The 21881-nt window shown below is 34.7% G+C and overlaps 1 protein-coding gene across 1 annotated transcript in view; it reads left to right on the top strand.

Moving 5' to 3' along the window:
- The window catches only part of LOC120350636, a 203537-nt gene that overhangs the window by 61951 nt on the left and 119705 nt on the right, over window positions 1-21881 (top strand). The gene's annotated exons all lie outside the window — the stretch shown is intronic.

Below are 21881 nucleotides of genomic sequence, written 5' to 3' on the forward strand. Positions count from 1 at the left end.
ATTGTAAAAATATATACCATCGACTCTTATCTCTTTTAAAATAGAAATGGAGTATCTCTTTGATATTATTTTTGAGACTAGCAGTGCACCCGTTCTTGTTCGGGAGGACTAAAAAGTACTATATTACATCAGGAAAAACTACATGACAAATATTTTATAGGATATTGAAAGATAAGTAAGGGAGGCTTTGCTTTTCAAATGTGAAGGTTACTTATAAAAAGTTCAATAATAATATAATTGATATTCTTTTATTGCAAAAGAATATTGCATAGCAATTTTGGTGAACATTCATACAAATTTGGAACGATTTTATTCATACAATATATAATGTCGGCAAGTTTAGGTATTCTTTTAAATCCTATACTATTAAACGAGTAATTTCTGTTTAGATGTTTAAATGTTTGTATGTTTGTATTTCACCGGATCTCGAAAACGGCTCTAACAATTCTCACAAAATTCAGAACATAGTAGGTTAATAATATAAAAATTCGATTGTACTGGTTCTCTTCGCTGGGGAAACTTGCTGAAGGACATTAAAAGAATTTATTCATCCTTGGAAAAACAGCTGATAATTTTGTCGTCTGTTGATGATGGAAGTGAGTGAGCGACAAAATTATGACTCAGCTGTTGAACTTTTTTACCTTATTCAATCAGGTACTGAGTGGCAGTTGTACAAAAGCCGGTTAAATTTCAATCCTGATTAATTCCAGTAGAACCAATCAGATAAGCTATCTTTTTGAGATGTTCTTCTGTGATTTGGTTCACGTGGAATTAATCAGGATTGAAATTAAACATGCTTTTGTGAGAGAAATTTTTGCATTCCTCTGAGAATTAATCTCAATCCACTGTGATTAGATAGAACCTTTCTGTATGAACTATGAATATTCATTATAATTTCTTCTTTCGTAATAATTTTTATATGCTTTTGTAGGTACACCAGAGCGCTCGGTGCCCCGATATTAATCATAAATTGGAACAGGTTGTCACTGATGTTGTGTTGTTGGTAGTATTTACTTTTTAACATTACAGGAGTAAATAACACAAGTCGAAAAAAATGTATCTTTGAATGGTTTGTTTTTGGAATAAAGATATCATCTGAACAAGTACATTTTGTAAATTCTATCTATTAATACCAAATATCGGGGCACCCAGCTTTGCTCGTTATTTATTCATTGATAAACAGAACTCAATTCTTTGAAATGACTGGGGAAGGACTAACAGGCACAGCTCAAAACTTTTTCTTCCCCGAATTTTGATTTATACACTATAGAATTTATAGTTGGAATATTTAATATTCCAAAAAGTAGGTTATGTTCCAAACACTTGAATTCAAGTGAAATTTTCAGTCCAAATATTTGAAAACATAAAAGTTCTAATTTAGATTGTTTACATACCAAATTGAATAACAAAATAACACTCACTAATCACTTAGAACTGTAAAATAATAATTAACTTTGAATATTATGATATATACCATGTCAACAAATCAGATTACTGTATTTTGATCGAGTCAATTAGAATTTCTAGATTTCTCGCAAGATACGATAAGCTAATTGATTACACAGCTGATCTCCCACAATGGCACACGCATCTTCTGTTATCGACAGACGACGGAATCATCATCTGTTTTTCCAAGGATGAATTTTCCTTTTCATGACCTTCAGGGAGTTTTCTCAGAGATGAGACCTAGTGCAATCGAATTTTAATATCATAAACCTACTATATTTCAAATTTCGTGAAAATCGTTAGAGCCGTTTCCGAGATCCGTTGAACATAAATAACCTTATAACCAGATAGCCAGATATAAAAATAGAAAAATATAAACAGATATACAGAAATTTCTCGCTCAATATAATAGGATAACAACTTATAGTCCAGTCAAATGGTCGTTTTTCAGGAAACAGCCCCGAAAGAATTTTTTTTTATGGTTCTATCTGTATTTTGGGGCGCTAAATTCTAATCTGAAATTTGCTGACACGCCTGAGGGCGACTTCACCCCCAACATTTTTGCCTTTTTTTAAGTTTACCATTTAATCTCGAGAACCTTGAATTTATCGAGAAAAAGCATTCTCTATATAATATAAAAGATAATAAAATTTCCAATGAATTGACTGGTCGCGCAGGACTACTTTTTGGATTTTTTATCTGAAGTGTTCCACAAGATACACAACTTTGAATGTGCGAGAAATTTGTGATATTTCCCCCATTTTCACAGTTCCGCATATGCAACGTTGCGTATCTTGTGGAACACTTAATGTGCTACAAAAAGTAGTTAGTTTGTGATGAATTTTCTCCTCTTTTCACTCCCATGAATTATACTTCTGTTTTCAATACCGTTAAAAAGTTACAGCCAATTGAATGATGCTCTTTATTTTCTCACTCTTCTTGCGATTTTACTGTTATTAAAGAGTCTCTAAAATGAGTACAATACATGATAGAAACTTGCGATTGGTCTTAAATGAGAGAAAATTTCATGCTCTATAAGCTGAGTTGACTTAATTGATCTTGCATCACTGTTTATATCGAAAAACTGTCGAGACTGTGAAAATGAAAAAAATATCGCAAATTTCTTAATTTTTTGAATCGAACGTATCTTACTTCACGATTATATTTTTACAAAAATCATTCACCTCACATAAAAGAGGAGATAATTTTCTTCAAATCAAGACCAAGTATAATTCTGAGTTACCGAGACACAAAGCTTTGAATATAGAAATCGGTCATTTTCCTATGCATTGAAATATGGGCTAAAATACACTAAAGGAGGAATTTCCTATTTTTTAAACAAATTCTAGTGAGATGATACATGATTTTCAACCGCCTTGACGAGCTGATATGAACGAGCTGTAGTACGAGGAGATGTGATCATTCAGTCAAAAGTTATAAGTTTTGATCCTGGACGTATCCTTATGTGTGCCCCCCACTAGGAAATACTGAAATCTAACTAGTGACTCTCATAGAACATAACCCTTGTAAGGTGATTTCAACCGAAATATGTATCTTTTTTGTTAGGAAGGCCATGAAAAGGTTTTATAATGAAAATTTGAATTTTGGCTGTGGGACATGATTTTCTATTTTTGGGTGTATTCCCCCTCCCACCACTACTAAATTCAAAAATAGGTACCTAAGGAATTCTGTTCAGAATTAATATTATTAATTAACTTGATGTGTGGCTTTCTATCATTACTAAAAAGATCCTAGTTTTATAGGGTAGAAATGGTAGGTTTGCATAATTTTGAGAACCCCTTAAAAAATGCCCCTTTTTTGAAAACTCTTAGCTCCAGAATCAAAATTCGTAGAGTCCTGCACGACCACTCAATTTATTGGAAATTCTATTATCTTTAATATTTTATTTATTTATCTATGAAAAACATGCTTTTTATGAATGCTTTTTCTCGAAAAGTTGAAGGTTCTCACGATTAAATGGAAAACTTGAAAAAAGTCCGAAATTTTGTTTTTTTTTGGGGAGTTTTGGGGGTGAAGCCACCCTCTGGCGTGTCAGCAAATTTCAGATTAGCATTCAGCGTCTCAAAATACATATAGAACCGTCGCGAAAAATTCTTTCGGGCTGTTTCCTGAAAAACGACCATTTGACTGGACTATACGAAACAGAAAAAAGTAATGAAGCATTACAATAATTACTCGATTACTGTGTGGTAAATAGAGTGTAAATTTGAAAGATTGAAATTGGCTTCATTTGATATTTTTCACAAATTTTTGACAAGAGAAGTTTTTTCTTCTGTCAAATTCACTAGAGTTTGCGATGTTGTTTATAATTCATTCCCATTTCAGAGACATTAATATCATCATGAAACGCCTTCGAAATTGAAATAATTATTAGAATAAAATGTACATTACAATTTAACTTATCAGTGTGCTCTTAAGAAAATTAGGTTGCAACAGCAAGGAAACTCAAACACAGGACCATTAAAAATTAAAATTAAGCAAAGGAAATCAGAATAATATTGGATGATGAAGTTATAATTTATTTTTGTCAAAGATTTACCTTCAAACTCATAGGCTTAAAATTACTAGAATTCCTGCATACAACATATTATCAATAGTATTTTTTATGCTTTATATTGAGTTAAACTTTGCAAAATATGACATTGTAAAGGTGGGAAAAAGTATTAGAATTAACTACATTGGGATATCTCTATTTAATACCTTGATTTCTCAGCCATGATTCAAAATGTTGACATAAAATATAAAAAAAAATCATGCCCCCCCCAAAAATGTTGATGGCGCAAATTGCGCCATGCCCCCCCCCCCCTTGTGGGCACCCCTGCCTGGTGACAAATGATTAATTTGTCGGAGAAGGCTTAGTTGTTGAAATTGTGCTAGGCCTTGAGGTCTGCCGATTTGAATTTTATCAATAATGTGATCCTAATTCTAGTGTTTTGAGGGTCTTGGAAATAAGAAAATAGATATACGGTTGACCGACTGCTCTTATAATAATGAAAATAATATAGGAAATATTATAAAATACATTTTCACATGAATAATCAAATAATCAATCTGTCTTTAAGAGACTAACACAACATGTCTTTAAGAGACCAAATACTCATGTCTACAAAAAATTTGCGTCTACTACAATTCTAAGTACTCAAGGAAAACGTTGGAAAACAATAGAGGAAATATTAGAATTCAATTACGTAATGTGCGGAATTACATCATGAAACTACTTCGATACCGTGAGAATCACAACGTTAATCCAGCACTCTAATAAAATTTTATCATGGAAAAGTTATAATTTTGAAAAATTAAAATAAATTTTGTCACAGACACCCGCCCTTTAAGTAAATAAAGACGCCAGAAATATGTGCGTAAGCTTTTTTTTTGAGGGGTGAGAAATGATAAGGGTGAACACTGATAGGTGTGTGACGGCGACGCGACGGCGACGCTGATAGGTGTGGGCCGATGAGGCGACGGCGACGCAGTGTATATAAGGTTGAGAAGCGGCAGCCCGCGAGGCCTCAGCGCACAGCCACTACTCTTTCCTCTCTTAGGGGGAGCAGACCAAAAAATAATCCCATAAGCCGTAATGTTAACTTATGTACCTTTTTCTAGAGATCTATCCACCCGATCAATGTGAGATTTTGAACACAGACTAACATGACCTTTTTACATACTTTAGCACAAGATTTTTCGTTTTTGACATTTTATTTACCAAATATGATTTTTTTCCTGAATTACTGCTCGAAAACACCGTATTAGATCACAAAAAGTTGTATAAAATGGGATTTTTTAATTAATTCTCAATTATCTCTCGCTAAAGTGTATATAATAGTCCTAAAAAGTACTGTACAAAATTTCAGACGTCTACCTTGAAGGGTTCCTGAGAAAAAGGTACATAAAGTGAAAAAATACTGTTTTTAGAAAATTGACGAAACGCGAACCGATGTAAACAACTTTCGATAATCAAACTAAGATGATCATGGTATTCCAAAGCCTTCTATATCAGCATTACAGGTGTAGTAACATAACAGACTGTAATGTACAAGAATTTTATAAAAATTTCATCAGAAATTGAGTAAGAGTAAAACTGGGAAATGTACAAAAAATGACTGTGAAAAATGAGCAACTGGAACAGAAAAATCTGTTACAGCATGACAGTACATAATTTTTTTCTCATCAGTGGATGATCGGATCCTTTCATATGATACATCGATTTGAAGCAGAAGAATGGAGCTATCAATATATGACAAAATCGAGAAATTGAAAAAAAATCGATTTTTTTGGTCTGCTCCCCTTAGTAGCAACCGGTTTTGATGCAGAGGGGAACAGTGACATCACAGTGATCAGTCAAGGTCGAAATCAACACAGTTCAATATTTCCTAAATAGACAGGACAGGCTGTAGCTTAGTCAATAGTCATCGGAATAACAATCTTCCATAAGGGCAAGCTAACTACCTAACACTATACCTATAACAGGGCTGTACAAATAACTGATAACACTACCAGGTATAAAATAATCAGAGAAGATATCTGAATGGTTATAGGGATTTCATCTTAAATTATGAAGTAACAATAAGGGATTCTAACATTAATATAACAAACTAGTTGTGGCCACAAAATCAACTAATCTACAACCTAGGAATTTTTATCTTTATTTTTAGTCGACTTCATCACATTACTATCGTTGAAACGATCTGTTTGTTATTTGAGAGTGGGCGAGAAATAGCAGGGTACGTCCATCCAATTTACTTTCAAATTGCATTACTCTTATCAAATCTTCATCTTTACTTATAGGATTCGCTATTGGATATACTCTTTCGCCAATCTTGAGAGGAATAAAACTTCTGCGCGAGTCTTATTTTTCCTTCACTCAGCTATGCGATTTTGAGAGATTCTTATAAGCTGATTTCCATAACTTTTTTATTTCTACACTAAAATTCTAGGGTAGCTAATTAGGGCTTTGCGCACAATACTCATGGATCTGTCCTTTCTATCAGGCATTATAATTGGGAAAACTATCAGAGATTGTTCCAGAACAGAAATGAAATGCATTATTTTCGACTCTATCTTTACAATATCCTTTCTTACTAAATCTGCACTCGAATCACATTCTCCCAATCAATGCGGGACTTTAATTTCTTTATCGTGTTATGGGATTTCAACGTTTCATATGCCACACATCTACGTTCAGTTAGATCAGAGATTTTTTGTCCAAACAGCGATCTCAAATTATTAACCGTTTGGGATACCATTTCAGATTTTTCCTGACCTAGTATTTCTAGTTCAAATAACAACTCAACTTTAGTCAATGCATCGGGATTGATCTTATGAGATAGAAATGCATCAACTTTACTATTATTTACAAATTCATCTTGCAACAAATCTAGAGTTACTTTCGCCATGGTCACTACGATAAAATGGTATCTGAACTTATAATGAATCTAAAATAAAATACTAGGAAAATTGCTATTCTGATGACTCAATTACTCAAACAGCCTAAAAAATCTAATTTCCTGATACCTCTCAAACTAAGTGCCTTATTTTCCCTAAACATAAATCATTGATTTCCAAACTCATCACCGAAATAAGATCACAATATTCATCAGATTCATCGAGAATCACGTTCTCTGCTACCATTTGAAACCGATCTCCTGGTGACAAATGAAAGGGTTTCTTTAGAAATTTCGAAATAGTTTGGAGAGGTTTGTAGACTGGTTTGATTTGATGTTTTTTCAGTATTCTTCCAATACGGTCTGTAGTACCCATGATGTATGGAAGAAGGGCGGTTTTTTCGAATGCTTTCTCTTCCTTGAGTTTTTCTTCGGGGATTGGAGCTGTCAGTTGTTTTTTCAATGATTTTTCGATTATTTTATTATTGTAGCCATAACACTTCAGTATGGATTTGATTGTCTTAATCTCCTCTTCTTTGCTTTTTTCGTCCGTGAGATGAAGAGAAAGATTAGACTATTGACTACAGAGAAGGAGTGTGCGGGGTGATGATGGGATAGTTGTAAAGACGTGCTTCCTGGGGGGTTATCTCTTATGATAGAGTCCCACGTTATGAAGCCATTGTGTAAAGTTGTGTTTTTGATATTTACGAGAGCAGTTGTTAAAGTCCCTAATTTGCGAATAAATTCACAAATAATTGAGGCCGTCCGGCTCGCAAAATTGCTGGGTTCAAACCTCAGCTCTAGCTCAGTGGTAGATACATGAATTTTCCAAACACAACCAATCACCATAAGGTTCAATGACCGGTGATTATTAATTCTTACCGCTGCTTCTATGAAGATCTTGAAGAATACCAGTGAGAAAATCAAAAGAATAATTGATGACTGACTATCAGTAACCATGTACACAATAGAGAATAATAAAGACCAACTATAGTTTTTTTCTAGTTGATCCTTAAAACGCTTGTCATGAATACAGGTATTCACCAATTTATCCTTCTGAAATTCCTTAGAACTTACAACGCCAGTTCTTGAAGCTCTCTGGATCCTAATATGATATAACTGGAACCTTATTAATATAATTATCAATATATTTTTTCTGGCAGACTAATGTGACTATCATCAAAGGATGATAAGTACTGAGTGCTATTAATAAGATCGATATTAATTGATTCAATAATTTTATATGCTGCTGAATATTTTTTGGTACCAAAACAGCTCAAACTGTATATCACGAGATGAATTAGGATAAAATAAATTTCTATGATTTGTATGCTGACATAAAACACAAAATATTTTCCCATAAAACAGTGTATATAAAATTTTCTATATCTATAATTTTCCTTAAATAAATTCTTTTCTAAAATCTGAATAATTATCACAAAGTTTGATAGCATTCACAATAGTGAGTTTTAAAATTTATAAATTGGTATTTAATACTGATATATGGACTTCAAGTCAATTCATAATTCTACCATTTAAAACTTGTTTGGTCTATAGATTTGATATGACTTGCTTTGATCAATTAGCAAAAATGATAATTAACAAATTAATATTCAAACATGAGATCTCAGGGCTTTTAATGAGTTTGTGCCGTGCACGGAAGTAAGCTTCCTACATATATCAAATAAATTCATAAAATGTTCTTATAAACTATGTGATAGCACTCAACACGTTGTGAATTTTTATTGGATTTAAGTTAATTTGAATAGCGCTTTGATTAATTCCCCCAACTATGCGTAGAAAGGCCTTAAACGAGCTCGTTTGATTTATCACTCACATTAATGACGTTCTTGACGGTCTCGTGGTTTGAATTAATTATTTCCAATAATTAATTAGGCAGGTCCCTTTCGTCACTGCTGGGCTAGCGCATGGTCCAGATTTCTTATAGATTTCTCTCCGAATTAAAGATATATTCATGGGAATTGATTACAAATTACGAACTCTTCAACAACACTGAGTTCACAGATAATTTAACATTAATTACAAATATTTCACATTTAAAAAGGGGTTGGCTTGATAATTTTAAAATTTAAAGGAAGAAAGAACCCTTAACTCTATGTGCCATCCTCTCAGGTCAAGATCACAAGCCAGAAGAAGGTGGTTTTCAGAAAAATTTTATCTCTTCCTTGAACAATTTGTAAGCTTCTCTCTGATTGGCTTTTAATTAAACAAACTCAATACAATTGGTTGCTTCAGAATCAGGGCTTCTTCAACTTTATAATAGAAAGAGTAAATAAAAAGTTTTTTATATAAATATATGGAGTGATTATCTTAACTATATTCATAAATAAATCGCGATATACGATGTTAACATGTTACAATATGTATTTAGTTTCTTATATGAGTTTTGTATACTCTTGATTTTCATGCTTTTTAGATTATAATAAATATTTATACAGAAATAATAGTTGTCCGTATTTCTATACATCAACCTTCCTTCGTATATATAATACATCTTTTGTGAGTAAATTTTTATAATTCAACCTATACTGGTTGATCGAACAATCAGCTGATTCACTAGGTATTGATTCAAATAACTATCGATTTATTCTAGATCGATTAATTCATTTAAAAGTGTAAACAAATAATTCTATGTACATGCAAACTTTTATTTTTTATAATCTGCCAATAATAAATAAGCCGCTTTATAATTTTTAATTCTGCCAATGGATTCTCATTAGTTGTTGAATCACAGTTATGCATGTTCTTCCTTATCATTTTAGATAATACAATTATTCTTTATCGCTAACAATATTTGATTTTATTTGAGTGGTCATTTGACTAGGTTATCTTTATTTTCCATTTTATAATTCTATTAAAATTCACTGGTTCACTTCAAATATTCTGTGGTGCTAAAATACTACGTGACATAATGCGCCCTCTGATTCCTGATATAAAACGACAATTCGAGAATATAATATAATTTTATGATCCTGTTGGTTTTGGATCATAAATCACACATGTTACAAAGCCTGTTAATAAATCCAATGAGAATCGTGTCTCCTAACAATTCAACAACACTTATAATAATAAATAAATTCAATTCGAATATATATACGCCTTACATCGGTTAATCTCCTACTACATACAATACATAAATATAAATCATCTCCACCTCCATACACAACATAAACATCTTTTTCGATTCATGCTTACGCCCTCAGGCTAGAAGTAAAATTCGAACGTTAGTGCAAAATCATTGCCAACCTAACAACTCTATAGTTCTCTGACTTGCAAAATATAACATTTCTTTTCCCTCGATATAGAACAGTGGCTTGTACATTTTGATTTCTCTCTCTTAATCAATTTGGGCTATATGCTCACACAATGAATATTTTTAATAGCTAATCTTTGGTTAATTTTATTAACAAGAACCTATTAGTCTTTTAGTACATGAAACTTTGGCTTAACAATCTTTGGTGGTAACGAGGCGGTTTCATCATTTGGCAGATAATTTTATTTATTTTCTCCCTTAGATTTACATATTAATAATAATAATATAATATTTTTACAATATGTTTACATATAATTCACATTTATATGACACTTGAGCTTTTTTCTGGTGTATCAACTTGGGCGATTTATCAGGCATTGGCTACTTTGGTTTTGGCATGGAACAAGCGATCCCTTGGCTTCTATATTACTCAGCTGTCACCATTTTGACGCTTCAAAGATATATGGTAAGCTGGTTTTTAAATTGGAAGTTATTTATTTTATTGGTTTATGAGTGAGGATGGTGTTACAGATGGCTTCTAAATTTTCTATTTCTTTATTCCTAGGTGTCGCTAGTCGAAGTGGATACTCATCTGCTAAATAGGTGTGTTGTTTGACGTTTGTCTGGTACATATTCATTGACAGGTAAGATAGGTGACATTCCATCAAAATATTATTATTTATTTCCTTATCTCTTAGTGTCTCGATAATATGGTTTGAGATTAGAGATATTTTCCCACCAAGTTAAATTTGGTTTGCATTCTTCATACAGCTGAACTGTATTGCGTTTAGTTACGGCTGCAATTTTATATGGTCCAGTATAAATATGAAAGAATTTTGTGGTAGTTTTCTCCAATGCATTGGATAATCTATGGCTTTTTGAGAGTATTTCATCCCCGACACTGTATTTAAATTGTTTGGATTTGTTATCATGATAATGTTTTCATGAGGTCGCTGACCTTCCTAACCTCTGTTGTACAATGTGATAGATGTCTAGGTTAGGATGAGTTAAAGCCTTCAACGGTGGGAAATCTATTAACTTTTCAATAAACATTTTATTTCTTTCTCCGAAAATAACTTCTACTGGGGGATATCCTGTATTTTCATTGATACAATTGTTGAAACATTCTTCCAGGAATGGTAGATATCTAACCCAACTTTGATGTTTTTCAGAGCAGTACGCCCTCATGAATCGTGAGATTTCTGCCATACAGCGCTCTACAGAATTTGAGCTAGGAGAATATGTGGAAGTTCGAGATATTTTTATGTCAGCCAGGTAGTATTCTTTTCCATTGTTTACTACAAAAATATGAGGCATTATCTGATAGAATGCGCTTAGGTTTTCCTACATGTGGAGTCCACTTATTCACTATGCAATTTGCTAGGGTTTCTCCTGTTAATTTAACGATGGGAAAGAACATGGTGTATTTAGAGAATGTGCATGTTAATACGAATATATATTTTCTCCCATATTGTGCTAGGGGTAGAGGACCATAAATGTCTGCTGATACTAACTCCAATGGGGCGGTCGGCAATATTGGTATCATTGCTCCCCTGATTTGATATTTTAGGTGTTTTGTTTTCTGACATAGGTCGCATGCTCTTAATACTTTGACTACTTTTTTATGCATACCCTTCAAATAACATGCTTCTTTTAGCGTACATATAGTTTTCTTCACTCCAAAATTACCTATTCTCTCATGGGTTTCTTTGATCAACTCCTCAGCTATTTCCTTTGGTATTATGATTCGCCAGTTATAACTTTGTGGTGTGGTGCAGTGAAATAGAAATCCTTGGTATTGCGTGTACTGTCGCAGGTAGTTGGGTGGTTCAGACGATCCTTCTTCCAATACTTCTAAAATTTTGGATAGCTTGGGGTCTTCTTTTTGCACGTTCTGAATGCTTCTGGGTGTTAAGGTATTCTTGTAGACTTTGGGTTGAATATTTTTGGGATATGGTATGCTTTCATCCATTTCCATTGCGTAGCATTTCAGGTTTGTGTCGTTACAATATGTGGCATCCAGTTCTCGGGATAGGAAATCGGCTGTTTGGTTTTGTTTCCCTGGTAAATGTGTGAGATCGAGATCAAACTCTTGTAGAGCGAGAAACCATCTTGACAGTCTGTTGTGGTTCAATTTGGCTGTTTTAAAAAATGTGAGAGCTTTGTGGTCGGTATTGATATAAATTTTGTTTCCCAACAGTAGTGTGCAGTATTTTTTACAGACTTCTACTATACTTAATAACTCCCTTTCTGTAATCGAATAGCGTCTCTGTGCTGGGTTTAGTGTTTTACTAAAGAAGACTAATGCTCCTTTGTCCCCTTCTGCACCTTTCTGAAATATTTCAGCTCCTATGGCGTAATCTGAGGCGTCTACGTTTATGTAAAATGGTTGGCTCATATCGGGATGACTTAATACAACCGTTTCAAGGAAAGCTTCTTTTAATTCTCGAAATATTTTCTCTTCTGCTTCTGTCCACTCCCACGCTTTGTTGGTAGATAGTATGTGACTTAATTGGGCAGTGTAGTGTGACATACGGCTGTTGAAACATCTATAGAATTGAAGAAATCCAATGAATTTCTGTAGTTGCTTTCGGTTAGTAGGTGAAGGGAATTTTCTGATGGCTTCTAATTTACCGCTATCTTGGGAGATGCCGTCCGGGGTGATGATATGTCCCAAATATTTAACTTGTGCAAAGGATTCGCATTTTGATAATTTCAATTTGAGCCCACATCTGCTGAGGCGACGAAATACTGTTTTTAGGTGTTGACAATGGTCCTGAATATTTGCTGAAGAAATAATTCCATCATCCACGTAGAGCATACAGAAATCCGTGACATCTTCTATCTTCTCCCACAGCTTGATGAAGGCAACAAATAAATATGGCCATGGCGTTCCTCAGTCCAAAAGCTAGGCGGGTGAAGCAGTAATTTCTTGATTCTGCCGCTATCTGAATTTGCCAATAACCTGCGCTTAGGTCAACTGTAGAATACACATTTTTCCCGATGAAGGTTTGAAGCACCTGTTCTATCTGGTCGGGGCTTCCACAATCATCCTCCAAAATGCTGTTAAGCGCTCGCGCGTCTAGACATAATCTCACGGTGCCGTCTTTCTTAGCAACACAAACAATTGGTAAGCTATATTGAGAGCTTGATGGTTCAATGATCCCCAATTCCAACATTCTATTTATCTCTGCTATAGCTGCTGGGCGGTATGTAGATGGGATTGGATGAGATTTTCGATAATAGGCTTCATGAGGCTTGACATTGAGTCGGCATTCAAAATCTTTGGCTAGACCTGGTTGTTCTGAGAAGACATCTCTATTTTCAATGAAAACCTTCGCGACACTGTTTTTTGTATCTACATCCCACTCGGCACAACAGTTTATCTTATCCAATAGTCTTTGCAACATTTCTTCAGAGGAAATATCTTTATCAATCACACTGTTTTCTGCTGTCGTTAAACTCAACACTTTGAATTGCTCCATGGTTTCCTCGATTTCATGAATACCCCAAGTCCTAGGAACTCCTCCCATGTGGTATGCAAATTGTACAATCCGACTTTCTCCAGGATGTCTTTTTAAACTGAGAGGTGTAATTATTTTGTTGGTGGTAATTTCAGGACTTGCATGGAATTTTAGTGTACGGAAATTCAAACAGGTTCGAAAATACTGTAGGAAATCCGTGCCTATTATCATTGATGGACCTTTGACTGGTAGCACTAGGAAAGTATATTCAAATATAATTCCTTCTATTTCCACTTCTAAGAGACATTGAGTGTTCACTCTTATTCTTCTGCCAGGATTAATACCGGAGATGTATACATTAGTAAGGGGTAGTGTAGCTATTGCATGCTTATCTTTGATGTTTAGAAACATATCCTCTTGCAATAAACAGCATTGTGAGCCACTGTCAATCAGGGCTTGTAGTTTAGTCCCATACAACTTGCATTCGATATACGTTTGTAACTGACTGTCTGATGTCACGTCGGTACTGTCAGGATCTTCTAAGAGTGTTTCATGCTGATCGTCCCGGAAAGTAGTGTCTATGTGGAGAGGTTTAGTAGGTTCCTCTAATTTGGCAGATGAATAATTATCCTTTACTTCTGGGGTGTCATATAGTCATGTAGTTTTAGAAGCGCTTATTTCTTGGTTTGGTGGTGGGTTATTTGCATGTTGATTTTGGGTTGTTTTTGTTGTATGTGCTACTGTGTAAGATGTATTTGTTCGGTTATGATTTTGATGTGTTTCACCTTGACTCCTGTGACCTCCATCTCCCTTTATCCTGTTGTTTATTATTGTAATATGGGGATCTATTTCTGGAACTGTTTTCAAACGATTGACCTCTGTTAGTATTTTCTGTGTATTTTGGATATCGCGTGTTTGCTCCAGCATTGGACATTTGATTCTCACCATTATAATTTTTCCTGAAGCTATTGCTATTATGCTGAAGAGAATGATTGGAATCTCCTGTGCGATCGTTTACATGACTTGATTCAGATGTAACGGATTGGATACAGTGTAAATGTTCCATCAGTTCTTTGCAACTGGAAATCGAAGATACTGCTAGTGTCATGCGAACATTGAAAGGAAGCTTTTTTAATAATATATTTGCTTGTGATGAGTCCGCTAAAGATTCGTCCAGTTGCAAATTCTTACACATCATCTTAGCCACAAATTCAGTATAAGAATGTCTGCCTCTATTATCATATGTGCATGATATAATCTCTGATAGTGCGTCCATCTGTTCACGTTTGCTTCAATACTGCTGCAGGAACTGGGAGATGAAGTCCTCCAGGCTATTGATATCTCGCATCCGACTCTGGAAGAGCATCAGCGGCTCGCCGAGTAATAGACTGGACAGTTGGAAACGCCATACTAACCAAGAGGTGGGTATCAGTTCCTGAATGGCTTTTATTTGATCTATAAATGGTCTGGGTTGCATATGACGGTGGGAGTTATCAAACTTTCCAAGATTTTGGAAAAGTTGAGTGCTGTTTACTACTTCAGTCAGTGTATAATGCATTCGACTGACTGGGATACTTTCCATATGTGTCTCTATTCTGGAGACTCGTTCTTCATTTGCGATCCATTTATCATTCATAATTTTCTTATTTGCATTCATTTCATCATACAATCCGGTTAGCTTCAACTGTTGTCTGCCTATGGCATTCTCTAACATGCCGTATCTCTCTCTTGATTTTGCCCCCTCCTCCGTTAAGTTTGCTATACATGTCTGCACGTTACTTTGTTCTTTGACTATTTTTGCTATTTTATTATTATTTTCTTCCACTTTTGACTCTATCTCACCCTTATTTTCTAACACTTTTCCCATGACAGTTCCCATGATAGTGGTGCCTAGCTGCTTACCCAATATGTCCACTTGTTTCCCAACTTCCCTGGGTACCTCATCCAACCGCTCATTCACTTTGCATGTAACATCATCTATACGGGTTTCTAACGTTTTTATGACTGCAGATAGCGTATCTATCTTGATATCTATCATATTTATCACTTCCTCCTTGAAGCTAGAAAATTTTTCATCCATAGCTTTGATACCTTCTTGTAGGATTTTGGTATTTTCCTCCGCTTTATCCTGGATGGCTTTAGTGTTTTCATTGATATCTTCTTGTATTTTTTTAGTCACTCCCTCCAAGGCTTGGCTGAGCAAAAGTTCAAATTCATTTATGGAATCATTTGCTATGAGATTTGTAGTACATCCGACTGAAGAATTTAATGTGGTGTTGTGTGTTTCTAGATTGGTGGTTGCGGATGGCGGTTGAGTGGCGATATCTGATGGTGATTGGGTGGCGGCACTCTCCGTTCCCTCAGCGACGCTTGGAGCGATCTGCGGAGACGCTGGCACCGGGTTGGACGCCCTTACTCCCTCATCTCTGCCAGCTGGACTCTCATCAGGATTTATTACATCAACGACATTATCGATCCTAGTGGAAGACAAATGGGCCAGGTTTTGCGGGTCAAAATTGATGGAGCATACGCTGCCTCCCTCTCTCTCTCGTGGGGTCTCCGCTGTATTGTCCTGGGGTTGTTGGTCGGCTGGTGTCATAGCCATAGGGTTTTGGGGGTGGTCGCTGAAGTGGGAAATTTGTGAGTTAGCCGGTGACTGGTTCATGGTGATGTTAGTAGTAGAATAGAATAGAATAGAATAGAATAGAATAGAATAGAATAGAATAGAATAGAATAGAATAGAATAGAATAGAATAGAATAGCTTTTATTGTATTGAGCAAATATTATACAAGTAAATAAATTTATAATAAACAAATGCAAGCTGATAACCCTTGGTACTTGACCGTCAGGGTGAGTTGAGATGTATACATGACTTTTAAAGAGTTTTTTGTAAATCTTCCTTTAATACAAGAAATAAATTTTTCAATGAATAAAGTCTCTCACAATTTCGAAATTAGGCACTAATAATTGAATTCAGTTGTCAGAAAATGTCTATATTTCCATGCATCCGCACAGTACCTACTCACTTTCAGCCAGTTCTCACCATTCAAAAGCGTTTTCATCTCTGACCAAGGAAGACACGATTTTCCCAGATGCTTTCGCCTGTAGAAACTAAGAATAGGGCACCTGCCAATGAAATGAACAATATCCTCTTCTTCCTTCAAATTGCATAGAGAACAAAGTTTGCTGCTTCGCGTGTAGGAATATTTGTTCAATTGTATGAGTTCATTCCTAGCCTTGAAGAACCACTTAATTAATTTGAAGTCATACTCCTCGGACACGTATTCATTGCTATGACTGAGCTGGCTCCGAAAAGGGTAACGTTGACTAGCTACGACTTGCTGAACCTGTTGATCATACAGTTTTTCTCCTATTGTTGTTAAAACTTGGTCTGTATTCAAACTTCCATCTCTGATGCCATCCAATGAGATGCTGAATGATTCCTCCAGTCTCCGCCAATCCTCAAACATAAACGCTTCTTTACTGATCATCTCCTCCATTATACATTCTGGATATCTATCCTCTGATAACTTCAAGCATCTTTTGACAAATCCAAAGTGTAGCCTCAGAGTATGTAGAAAAATTGGCTGTAGTCCAGTCTCTAGAAGCATGGCAAGTTTGGGAGAATATGTTGGCAGACTAAACACTTTTCTTATGAAAACCCATTGTATACTCTCCACCAAGTCGAACATCCTGCTTCCCCACACCTGAGCATCATAGCACATTATGGATCGGACAACCGCTTCAATCACCTTCAGCTTTGCTTCGAATGTAATAGCATTGTTCAACAACAGGTTATTAAACAGACTTAATGCCATTTTCGCCGAGGCCAATCTCTCTCTGAAATGCAGTGTCATTGAAAGTCTTGACGTCAGATTTATTCCTAGATACTTGTAAGAATTGACAACTTCGATTGGTTTTCCTTTGTACCACCATTTCTCATGCCTTCCTTGTTTTCCACCGTTTCTAAAAATCACTATCTTGGATTTATCAAGGTTGACAAGTAGGTTCCATCTTCTGCAATATTCCTCTAATGCTGTGATCATCTTTTTCAAATCTAATTTATTTGATGCAAGAAGTACAATGTCATCAGCATAGGCAAGTATTCTCATATTTGTGTCATTCAGCTTCACACCCCCCTCCATATTCTCCTCTAAATCGTTTAGGAACAATGCAAACAGTAGGGGGCTCAGCAGACAGCCTTGCTTCACGCCAGTATTAGTTTCAAATGCATCTGAAAGACCCTCTTGACTCCAGACTCTCGCTGTGGAGTTTGAACAAATAACTTGGAGGATTCTTAGCATTTTTGTGGAAATTCTCATTTCTGACAATTTGAGAAACAACGAATGTCTGTCAATTCGATCGAATGCAGCTGAATAATCGACAAAGAGAGCATAGACTTTCTGCCTCTTGACTGCAAGCCTCATTCTGATAATTGCCATCAAATTGAAAATGTTATCTACTGTTGAATAACTCTCCCGAAAACCAGCCTGGAACTCTCTCAGTTTTCCATCACGATTGACCCATGCTTTCAGTCTATCAAGGAGAATTGCAGTGAACAGCTTTTAGTAGTAATAATAAGCCGGTCCTGGGCCCTCCGAGGATAAGCAGGCATGTTCAGACATGTCTGACCACCCCTTATCTAATCGAAACCTAACCTAACCTAAAAAATTTTTAATCTTCGATCCTTATCATGTCATGACACGTTTTATCTAATCTCTATGATAAGATAATAATATTTTTGAAAATAATTTTCCCTTTTATCAATTTTTTCATGTCAATAGCTGTTTAATGTGGTAAATTCAAATATGAATTGTTTCATGGCTGATAAGCTATAAAGTTGAGCTCCATGGGCCTGGTACTCCCTCTGTAAGGGTGACCAAAGATATTTGAATATAATTTTTGAGTTAGAAATTATTTTACAACCCACCTAAAGGTCCACTCACCTGATACCATCATTACCTGTGTACAAGCCTAGAGCTCATGTGGGCATCATCTTCAGCCAGTGTTAATAAATAAGTGGATGAGACTGTGGTAACCATGGTAACCATTTCAAATGAATTAAAAATAATGATTAAACTATGTATATTTTTAATAATGTGATGGAAAAATTATCTCACCTCTCCACTTTATTGGTACCTAATATACCAAATAGAATAGAGTATTTTGTTCAATACCACCTTTTTATAATAGTGTCACAATATGTATGAATTAATCTAATATATTATGTTCTATTTTGAATGTTGACTATGTGTGTATAAGGTAAGTAAGGTGAAATAATCAACACATTCACTTACTATAGTAGCCTATATGTTTTATTAACACATATATATCTCAAATTACAAAACTATATCTATTGCTTCCTAATTGAATTAATTACAATATGTTTCCCTCTTGGTCACCATTGTAAAAATGGTTCAAGCCCCTTTACTTCGTCAAAGTGGGGGAACATCAAAGGGGTATAAAAAGAGATATCCTTAATGAGAATGAGATGAATGAAAAAAATACAACTCTTCAAGACAAAATAAATCAGCATAATAACTGAGTATTCAAATAATAATATTTACAATAAACAAGGAAATTCATAAATATCTAGCAATTCTGCTAGGATAATTTTCAAAATATGAGTTACTGTAACATTTTCTCATCAAGAATATCCCTTTTTTTACAAAAATAAAAATTCACTCTGCTTTTAAAACAAAACAATACTTCTAAATAACACATTTTTTCAATTTCCTCAATTGAGACAAGAATAAAGACTAACAATATAAAAAAATATTTTTTAAAACTTAAATAACTTCTATAATAAATGTTTCAAATTTGAATTATGGATAAAATAATAGTAATTCAGAATGAAATGAAAATAAAACTTGGAAATTAAAATAAACTTTGTTTTGTGAGAAACATAAATTAACACTCAAATAGTTTTAAAACGTTTAGGAGTAGGTGAGGATGTCTGATTAATTTGTTCAGCATAAAAATCATTCATTGCTGACAAATAAACAATCTCCCCCTCCACCCATGTCCAATAGTTTTCCTCAATTTCATTATATACATGTGCTCTATGTTATTGTATATTATACATTTCCCAATGATGATCGGTGAAAGGCTGACTATTCCAACAATTCATAAATTTAGTAAAACTGGTTACAATTTTATTCTCAACCTCATATTTACATCTGGGAATCTCTTGTACAAAATCTGTTGAGAACTTGTAGTTTTCAAAATCATCATTCAAACGAAGAGTTATGAGTTCACATGAAGTGCACTGTTGGCATCCTGACATTTGCTGATGACAAAGTACATCATATACTGATGGGTAGTTATACCTGTATGAATCAATATCATGCCACATATTAATGTATGGGCAATCTGTTGAGGTATCACTAATATATCCTTCCCCCTCTGATAATTGCTCATCAAAGTTGATTCCTTCCACAAGATCTGGTATATCCTGTGATGAAAGGTAGAGTTTGAAAGAAGACATCAGGTTTGTATGAAGAGTACAAGAGAGACAAGAGCAAACAACGCTACTGTACACTTCAAAGAGTAGACTGCAAGTGAGCAGGAAACAAGGTGGGCTTAGATTTTTCAATTAGTTGTGATAAGATAAGATAACACCAACTTACTCAAGTTTCTTACTCTTACCAGTTCCTTGACTCCCTTATCTGTGTTAATTAACATGTTTGACTTTGCCAAAACTAGATCAGTTGTTTAGTCTATTATGAATCTCATGTATAGAAATCTCAAAGGAGTATGAAATGAGATATTTCTCTTAGAAAATGAATAAAATAGCTTAGATAAATCGAATGTCATGCTTTCTTCCTTGTAGTAGTCCCAGATAGACCAATGATACTTCATTTTCATCACTACTATTGTAATTGTCAATGAATGTTCTGGATAAATCGAATCTTGATGGTAGATAAATCATTATCTCTTCTTCCATGTGTCGTTTCAAAAGTGCTATAGTCCTATCTCCATGAATGGTAGAAACCTTTTTAAACGATATCACCCTGTATGCTCCACCAAGGACGAGTTCTGAGAGCTTATAATACTCTCTCTTTTCATTGTAATCATTAATGTAATATATCCATGTTGACAATCGTACCTGTATCACTAGAAGGTCTTTTCGTAACACATGTACATGACACTTTAAACTTTTAACACCACACAATTTTATCCAGAATAGGCACTATCAGTGAGTCCATTTTAATATTCCTGTAATTTGGCAGTACACTTGGCAATTTATTGAAGTATTCCATAATAACGTCAGTAGTAATAATAAGCCGGTCCTGGGCCCTCCGAGGATGAGCAGGCATGTTCAGACATGTCTGGCCACCCCTTATCTAATCTAACCTAACCTAACCTATATAAATTTTCAATTTTCGATCCTTATCATGTCATGACACGTCTTATCTAATCTCTATGATAAGATAATAATATTTTTGAAAATAATTTTCCCTTTTATCAATTTTGCATGTCAATAGATGTTTAAGGCGGTAAATTCAAATATGAGATGTTCCATGGCTGATAAGCTACCAAATTAAGCTCCATGGGCCTGGTACTCCCTCTGTAAGGGTGACCAAAGATATTTGATTATAATTTTTGAGTTAGAAATTATTTTACAACCCACCTAAAGGTCCACTCACCTGATACCATCATTACCTGTGCACAAGCCTAGAGCTCATGTGGCATCATCTTCAGCCAGTGTTAATAAATGAGTGGGTGAGACTGTGGTAACCATGGTAACCATTTCAAATGAATTAAAAATAATGATTAAACTATGTCTATTTTTAATAATGTGATGGAAAAATTATCTCACCTCTCCACTTTATTGGTACTGTGGATTCGCAAGATTCTCTGGACGCTTAACACCTGTAATTCGGATAAAAAATCAGCCGGCAGAGCTGCCTACACCCGTCCAGAATATCCTACAATTCCACAAGAAATAATATTTCCGCCGTACTCTGATATAAACCGCCTGAGAATCAGGCGTGATAGCCTACCAATATCTCCAGGCAATTCAAACCCGAGCACAGCCAATGTAATTTATTTCTTATGAATAACAAGTAAATTCAATATTGATATTCCAGTACCTGAAATAATTCCTACAGAGGAAAACCAATATGGTAATTATAGACCGAACTGAGCAGGATCTAATTAGAGAAATTATTGAAACTGGTTAACAATTATGCAAATTTATTGATGAATTATAATCATTAAGAATCAAATAATAATAATTAATTGAATAATTGACAAATTGGAATAATAGAGTTTTCAAAATTTGGTAATAA

The sequence above is a fragment of the Nilaparvata lugens genome, chromosome 3 (genome assembly GCF_014356525.2).
Source record: "Nilaparvata lugens isolate BPH chromosome 3, ASM1435652v1, whole genome shotgun sequence".
Classification (NCBI taxonomy): domain Eukaryota; kingdom Metazoa; phylum Arthropoda; class Insecta; order Hemiptera; family Delphacidae; genus Nilaparvata; species Nilaparvata lugens.